Below are 9,210 nucleotides of genomic sequence, written 5' to 3'. Positions count from 1 at the left end.
GAAAGTGCGAATCATAGAGGAAGATCAAGGGGTCAGATCCACGGGTGGGACAAATCTTGTCTTTGTCTTTGCAAGGGAAAGTATGGATTGAAAGCCTCATTGGCGCCAAGCATGAGGGAATGCTAAACGTTTGGTAATTTCTCCTTAGACCAGGATAAAAGATCCCATTCTTCATTTACATACTATATGGAATGCATTTATCATATATCTACAACTTTCAGTCCAATCAATAAAAAAACTTCATTGTTGAGATATTATATACAAGTATCAATTTGGAGTAGTCCAAAATAGACATATTTTAGATTCATTGATAAAAGTTTCTTCAATTCCTATGCATATTGAATTTATGTTATGTGAGCCTGCTTAGCTCAGAGGTTAGAGCATCGTATTTGTAATGCGATGGTCATCGGTTCGATTCCGATAGTCGGCTTTTCTCTATTTAATCAGTTAATGAAAGAGCCCAATGCACAAAAAAATGCATGTTGGGTCTTTGAAACAGTTTATATCATTTTGATAATAATAAGTTTGATCTGTTTTACCGAGAAGGTCTAAGGTTCGAGCCCGTGCCAGGAGCATGGATGCCGAGTGTAGTGACCCGAACTTTTCCATGTTTATATATATTAAATGAAATTGATATTTACATGATTAAGTGTTTCCAACATGTTAAGCAATCAAACTTATTAAGACTTGATAAATTGGAATAGGTTTCATATAGACAAATGACCACCCAAGTTGACCGGTGATTCACGAACGTTAAAACTTGTAAAAACTATACGATGACATATATATGGTTATATATATAGTTAACATGATTTTATTATAAGTATGTATCTCATTAGGTATTTTAACAATGAGTTATATACATAAAAATGAGACTATTAAATTAAGAAACTTGAAAACGATATATATAACGATTATCGTTATAACGTCTTACTAGGTACATATGAATCATATTAAGATATTGATACACTTGGTTAATTATGTTAAATGATAAGTAAATATATCATTAAGTGTATTAACAATGAACTACATATGTAAAAATAAGACTACTAACTTAATGATTTTGAAACGAGACATATATGTAACGATTATCGTTGTAACGACATTTAATGTATATAGATCATATTAAGAGATATTCGTACATAATAATATCATGATAATATAATAATTTAAAATCTCATTTGAGATTATAAACATTGGGTTAATAACATTTAACAAGATCGTTAACCTAAAGGTTTCAAAACAACATTTACATGTAACAACTAACGATGACTTAACGACTCAGTTAAAATGTATATACATGTAGTGTTTTAATATGTATTCATACACTTTTTAAAGACTTCAAGACACTTATCAAAATACTTCTACTTAACAAAAATGCTTACAATTACATCCTCGTTCAGTTTCATTAACAAATCTACTCGTATGCACCCGTATTCGTACTCGTACAATACACAGCTTTTAGATGTATGTATTATTGGTATATACACTCCAATGATCAGCTCTTAGCAGCCCATGTGAGTCACCTAACACATGTGGGAACCATCATTTGGCAACTAGCATGAAATATCTCATAAAATTACAAAAATATGAGTAATCATTCATGACTTATTTACATGAAAACAAAATGACATATCCTTTATATCTAATCCATACACCAACGACCAAAAACACCTACAAACACTTTCATTCTTCAATTTTCTTCATCTAATTGATCTCTCTCAAGTTCAATCTTCAAGTTCTAACTGTTCTTCATAAATTCCAAAAGTTCTAGTTTCATAAAATCAAGAATACTTCCAAGATTGCAAGTTTACTTCCAAGTTTTCTAAATCCATTCCAAGTAATCATCCAAGATCAAGAAACCTTTGTTACTTACAGTAGGTTATCTTTCTAATACAAGGTAATAATCATATTCAAACTTTAATTCAATTTCTATAACTATAACAATCTTATTTCGAGTGGAAATCTTACTTGAAATTGTTTTCGTGTCATGATTCTGCTTCAAGAACTTTTAAGCCATCCAAGGATCCTTTGAAGCTAGATCCATTTTTCTCATTTCCAGTAGGTTTATCCAAGGAACTTGAGGTAGTAATGATGTTCATAACATCATTCAATTCATACATAAAAAGCCGTCTTATTCAACGTTATAAACTTGTAATCACTAGAACATAGTTTAGTTAATTATAAACTTATTCGCAAATAAAGTTAATTATTCTAACTAGACTTTTAAAATCAACTAAACAGATGTTCTATATCTATATGATATGCTAACTTAATGATTTAAAACCCGGAAACACGATAAACACCATAAAACTGGATATACGCCGTCGTAGTAAAACCGGGGGCTGTTTTGGTTGGGATAATTAAAAGCTAAGAAAAAATTGATTTAAAAGCTATACTTCTGGAAAAATGATTTTTCTTATGAACATGAAACTATATCCAAAAATCATGGTTAAACTCAAAGTGAAAGTATGTTTTTCAAAATGGTCATCAAGATGTCGTTCTTTCGACGAAAATGACTACCTCTTTCAAAAATGACTTGTGACTTGTATTTCCGACTATAAACTTATACTTTTTATATTTAGATTCATAAAGTTAAGTTCAATACGAAACCGTGGCCACTGGAATCACTCAAAACGGATTAGAAACGAAGAAATGGCGAGTAAAACAAGATTGATAAAAACTACTCATTTTACCTACGTGAAAGTTAGTAATAAATCTATTCCAACCATAACCTAATCAACTTATATTGTATATTATGTAATCTTGAGATACCATAGACACGTATACAATGTTTCGACCTATCAAGTCGACCCATCTATATATATATATTGCGGAACAACCATAGACACTCTATATGTGAATGTTGGAGTTCGTTATACAGGGTTGAGGTTGATTCCAAAATATATATATAGTTTGAGTTGTGATCAATACTGAGATACGTATACACTGGGTCGTGGATTGATTCAAGATAATATTTATCGATTTATTTCTGTACATCTAACTGTGGACAACTAGTTGTAGGTTACTAACGAGGACAACTGACTTAATAAACTTAAAACATCAAAATGTATTAAAAGTATTGTAAATATATTTTGAACATACTTTGATATATATGTATATATTGTTATAGGTTCGTGAATCAACTAGTGGCCAAGTCTTACTTCCCGACGAAGTAAAAATCTGTGAAAGTGAGTTATAGTCCCACTTTTAAAATCTAATATTTTTGGGATGAGAATACATGCAGGTTTTATAAATGATTTACAAAATAGACACAAGTACGTGAAACTACATTCTATGGTTGAATTATCGAAATCGAATATGCCCCTTTTTATTAAGTCTGGTAATCTAAGAATTAGGGAACAGACACCCTAATTGACGCGAATCCTAAAGATAGATCTATTGGGCCTAACAAACCCCATCCAAAGTACCGGATGCTTTAGTACTTCGAAATTTATATCATATTCGAAGGGTGTCCCGGAATGATAGGGATATTCTTATATATGCATCTTGTTAATGTCGGTTACCAGGTGTTCACCATATGAATGATTTTTATCTCTATGTATGGGATGTGTATTGAAATATGAAATCTTGTGGTCTATTGTTACGATTTGATATATATAGGTTAAACCTATAACTCACCAAAATTTTTGTTGACGTTTAAAGCATGTTTATTCTCAGGTGAATACTAAGAGCTTCCGCGGTTGTATACTAAAATAAGGACAAGATTTATAGTCCATGTTTGTATGATATTGTGTAAAAACTGCATTCAAGAAACTGATTTCGATGTAACATATTTGTAATGTAAACCATTATGTAATGGTCGTGTGTAAACACGATATTTTATATTATCATTATTTGATAATCTACGTAAAGCTTTTTAAACCTTTATTTATGAAATAAAGGTTATGGTTTGTTTTAAAAATGAATGCATTCTTTGAAAAAACTTCTCATATAGAGGTCAAAACCTAGCAACGAAATCAATTAATATGGAACGTTTTTAATCAATAAGAACGGGACATTTCAGTTGGTATCCCAGCGTTGGTCTTAGAGAACCAGAATTTTGCATTAGTGTGTCTTATCGAGTTTGTTAGGATGCATTAGTGAGTCTGGACTTCGACCGTGTTTACTTGAAAAATGATTGCTTAACAAATTTTGTTGGAAACTATATATTTTTAACATGTGAATATTATGTGATATATTAAGCTCTTAACGTGTTTGATATTATGTGATAGATGTCTACCTCTAATACAAGTCCCATTGACTCACCTAATAATAATGAAGAGTCAAATGTAATTTAGAATGATTCGTGGACTGATTCACAAGTTCCCGAAGAGGAACCGGAAGAAGAATCGGAACCGGAGGAGGAGGAACCGGAAGAAGAAATAGAACTGGTGGGGGAAATAATAAAATGGTTAAGTAAAAGAAAATCCTCAACCAACCGACCAAGGTTAATTATGGTCAACGGTGTTTCCGCCAAGGAAGCAAAATATTGGGAGGATTACCAATTCTCCGATGAATCAGATCCCGACGAGGATTCCGATGATGTTATAGAAATTACCCCAACTGAATTTAAAAAGGCAAAAGAGAACAATAAGGGAAAGGGCATAAAAATAGAGAAATCTGATTCCAACCCCGATGAATTTTATATGTATCGTCAACACCCGTATTTCTTAAGTTGTAACAATAACCCGGGAAGCTCTAAACCACCAGGTTTTTCTAGACCAATGTGGAAAACGACGGCTCGTATTAGGGAAACATCATATATCCCTAAAAACTTAGCAAAAAGAACCAAGTTCGAAAAAGAAGAAACGAGTGAGTCGGAATAAGATAGTTGTATTTGTGCGGTGTAATATATGTAATATAGTGTGCTTATGCTTTACGATATATGTAAAAATTGCTTGTATTAATAAGTATCTTTTATGAATCTAACTCTTGTCTATTTTACAGTATAAAAACACAAAATGGATAGACAACCCAATATTTTAGAAGACTTACCCGGAGACACGATTGATGAAATCTTGTCTAGAGTCGGTCAGAATTCCTCGGCACAACTATTTATGGCAAAATCAGTTTGTAAGACATTCGAAGAACGTTCCAAGAATGCCTTGGTTTATAAAAGGCTTTCGTTTGAAAGATGGGGGATATCACATTGGGAAACCCATAAGTTACGATGTGTTTACTTTGACGCATATATTGCGGGGAACCCAAATGCTATTTTACGCAACGGGTTAAGAAATTATTTTGACTCAATGTATCCGAATGTAGGACTTCATGATTTAGAAAAAGCGGCTAACATGCAACATAAAGAAGCATGTTATTCTTACGGGTTAGTAATGTTCGCTTCTCACCAAAGTGAGAAAAAGAACATCGGGCCACAACTATTAAACAAAACGTTCCCACAAGTGACGGAGTCGGTAATTGGGGTATGAAATGAGGTTTTTAGGTTATTACGAGACTGTTGGTCATTACGTAACCTTCGTCCTTTTGACAACGTTACAACACGTTGTCATACTATCGGTCACAACGGTTACGTTCCACAAAACCAAGGATGGGAAGTGGTATTAGTAAAACCAGAATGCATGACTTGTTTCTGGACGTATGAATTACGTGTCTTTGTTACCTTTGCTGAACGCCTTATTTATTAACTAGAATTATCTTCGCAACTACTTTGTATCAAAGTTTTATGTGCTATATTTCATTCTATATGTAAAATAGCGGTATTGTAAGTTTGCAAGTTATTGTATAAAGGTTTGAATATGATATATATTTTTTGTGATTAGTTTTTCATATAGAATTGTAGTAGTTGAAATGGTATGTTAGCTACTAAGTATGAACTTAACGGGTAGGTTTTACTACCCGAATTAAAGAGTATAAAACGCTAATATGAAGAAAGAGCTTTTATAAATAAGTTCATATTACGCTACGAAATACTATTGACTACTCTTGATATTCTATATGATTAACTCGTTTCATTTGACTATTTTGAAGGAAATCGCACCGACTACTCGGCACACCTTGAATATGAGTGAAGAGGAATTTCGTGCCTTTCTAGCTTCAAACATAGCCGCAGTACAGGCCGCTCTACATACCAACAATAACCATGGATCTAGCAGTACAGGAAATTGTGTAAGATGCACCTACAAAGAATTCACTGCCTGCAAACCTTTGGAATTTGATGGAATCGAAGGACCGATCGGATTGAAACGGTGGAACGAGAAGGTCGAATCGGTGTTTGCCATAAGTAAGTGTACTGAAGAGGACAAAGTGAAGTACGCTACGCATACCTTCACAGGTTCTGCGTTAACATGGTGGAATACCTATCTAGAGCAAGTGGGACAAGATGATGCTTACGCACTACCGTGGTCAGCATTCAAGCACTTGATGAATGAGAAGTACCGTCCCAGAACCGAGGTCAATAAGCTCAAGATAGAACTTAGAGGGTTACGAACCCAAGGATTTGATATTACCACGTACGAAAGACGATTCACAGAATTATGCCTATTGTGTCCGGGAGCGTTCGAAGATGAGGAAGAGAAGATCGACGCATTTGTGAAAGGATTACCGGAAAGAATCCAAGATGATATAAGTTCACACGAGCCCGCCTCCATACAACAGGCATGTAGAATGGCTCACAAACTAGTGAACCAGATTGAGGGAAGAATTAAAGAACGGGCGGCCGAAGAGGCCAACGTGAAGCTAGTCAAAAGAAACTGGGAGGAAAACAGTGATAAGAGTTACCAATACAACAACAACAGCAATTACAACAATAATCGCAACAACTATCCTAACAATCGCAACATCAATCACAACTACAACAAACGGCCCAACGACAACAACAACAAAAACAACAACAACAACAACAACAACAACAACAACAACAACAACAACAACAACAACAACAACAACAACAACAACAACAACAACAACAACAACAACAACAACAACAACAACAACAACAGCAACTACAACAATCATCTTAACAACAATAATAACCGCAACAACAACAACAATCAGAAGCAGCTATGCCAAAGGTGTGAAAAGTATCACTCGGGGTTCTGCACCAAATTTTGCAACAAGTGTAAAAGAATTGGTCATAGCGTGGTGAAGTGTGAGGTCTATGGACCAGGGGTTAACAGAACGAAAGGAACAAATGGTGTCGGAACGAGTAATGGCGGAGCAAGTAGTGTCGGAGCAAGTTATGCCAATGTAGTTTGTTATAAATGTGGAAAATTGGGCCACATTATTAGAAATTGCCCGAACCAGAAGAACACGAATGGACAAGGCCGCGGAAGAGTTTTCAATAGTAATGCGGCAGAGGTACAGGAAGACCCGGAGCTTGTTACGGGTACGTTTCTTATTGACAATAAATCTGCTTACGTTTTATTTGATTCGGGTGCGGATAGAAGCTATATGAGTAGAGATTTTTGTGCTAAATAAAGTTGTCCATTGACGCCTTTGGATAGTAAATTTTTACTCGAATTAGCAAATGGTAAATTAATTTCAGCAGATAATATATGTCGGAATCGAGAAATTAAATTGGTTAGCAAAACATTTAAGATTGACTTGATACTAGTAGAGTAAGGGAGTTTTGATGTGATAATCGGTATGGACTGGTTGAAAGAAGTGAAAGCAGAGATCGTTTGTTACAAAAATGCAATTCGCATTATACGAGAAAAAGGAAAACCCTTAATAGTCTACGGAGAAAAGGGCAACACGAAGCTACATCTTATTAGTAATTTGAAGGCACAAAAACTAATAAGAAAAGGTTGCTATGCTGTTCTAGCACACGTCGAGAAAGTACAAACTGAAGAAAAAAGAGCATCAATGATGTTCCCGTCGCAAAAGAATTTCCCGATGTATTTCCGAAAGAATTACCGGGATTACCCCCACATCGATCCGTTGAATTTCAAATAGATCTTGTACCAGGAGCTGCACCAATAGCTCGTGCTCCTTACAGACTCGCACCCAGCGAGATGAAAGAACTGCAAAGCCAATTACAAGAACTTTTAGAGCGTGGTTTCATTCGACCAAGCACATAACCGTGGGGAGCTCCTGTTTTGTTTGTCAAGAAGAAAGATGGTACATTCAGGTAGTGTATCGACTACCGAGAGTTGAACAAACTTACCATCAAGAACCGCTACCTACTACCGAGAATCAACGACTTATTTGATCAACTACAAGGCTCGTCTGTTTATTCAAAGATTGACTTACGTTCCGGGTATCATCAAATGCGGGTGAAAGAAGATGATATTCCAAAGACTACTTTCAGAACACGTTACAGTCATTACGAGTTTATGGTCATGCCGTTTGGTTTAACTAATGCACCAGCTGTGTTCATGGACCTTATGAACCGAGTGTGTGGACCATACCTTGACAAGTTTGTCATTGTTTTCATTGATGACATACTTATTTACTCAAAGAATGACCAAGAACACGGTGTACATTTAAGAAAGGTGTTAGAAGTATTGAGGAAGGAAGAATTGTACGCTAAATTTTCAAAGTGTGCATTTTGGTTGGAAGAAGTTCAATTCCTCGGTCACATAGTGAACAAAGAAGGTATTAAGGTGGATCCGGCAAAGATAGAAACTGTTGAAAAGTGGGAAACCCCGAAAACTCCGAAACACATACGCCAGTTTTTAGGACTAGCTGGTTACTACAGAAGGTTCATCCAAGACTTTTCCAGAATAGCAAAACCCTTGACTGCATTAACGTATAAAGGGAAGAAATTTGAATGGAAGGATGAACAAGAGAAAGCATTTCAGTTATTGAAGAAAAAGCTAACTACGGCACCTATATTGTCATTGCCTAAAGGAAATGATGATTTTGTGATTTATTGTGATGCATCAAAGCAAGGTCTCGATTGTGTATTAATGCAACGAACGAAGGTGATTGCTTATGCGTCTAGACAATTGAAGATTCACGAACAAAATTATACGACACATGATTTGGAATTAGGCGTGGTTGTTTTTGCATTAAAGACTTGGAGGCACTACTTATATGGGGTCAAAAGTATTATATATACCGACCACAAAAGTCTTCAACACATATTTAATCAGAAACAACTGAATATGAGGCAGCGTAGGTGGATTGAATTGTTGAATGATTACGACTTTGAGATTCATTACCACCCGGGGAAGGCAAATGTGGTAGCCGACGCCTTGAGCAGGAAGGACAGAGAACCCATTCGAGTAAAATCTATGAATATAA

The 9,210-nt window shown here is 35.1% G+C and overlaps 1 non-coding gene across 1 annotated transcript; it reads left to right on the top strand.

Annotated features, from left to right (window-relative positions):
* Positions 1–357: 357 nt before the first annotated feature.
* TRNAT-UGU (transfer RNA threonine (anticodon UGU)) lies at positions 358–430 on the top strand. The gene has a single exon. It is a non-coding gene; the product is annotated as a tRNA-Thr (tRNA).
* Positions 431–9,210: the final 8,780 nt, after the last annotated feature.

Source organism: Rutidosis leptorrhynchoides, chromosome 6, assembly GCF_046630445.1.
Source record: "Rutidosis leptorrhynchoides isolate AG116_Rl617_1_P2 chromosome 6, CSIRO_AGI_Rlap_v1, whole genome shotgun sequence".
In the NCBI taxonomy this organism is placed as follows: Eukaryota; Viridiplantae; Streptophyta; class Magnoliopsida; order Asterales; family Asteraceae; genus Rutidosis; species Rutidosis leptorrhynchoides.
Note: the sequence above shows the minus strand (reverse complement) of the source record. Positions and strands in the feature narration are given on the sequence as shown.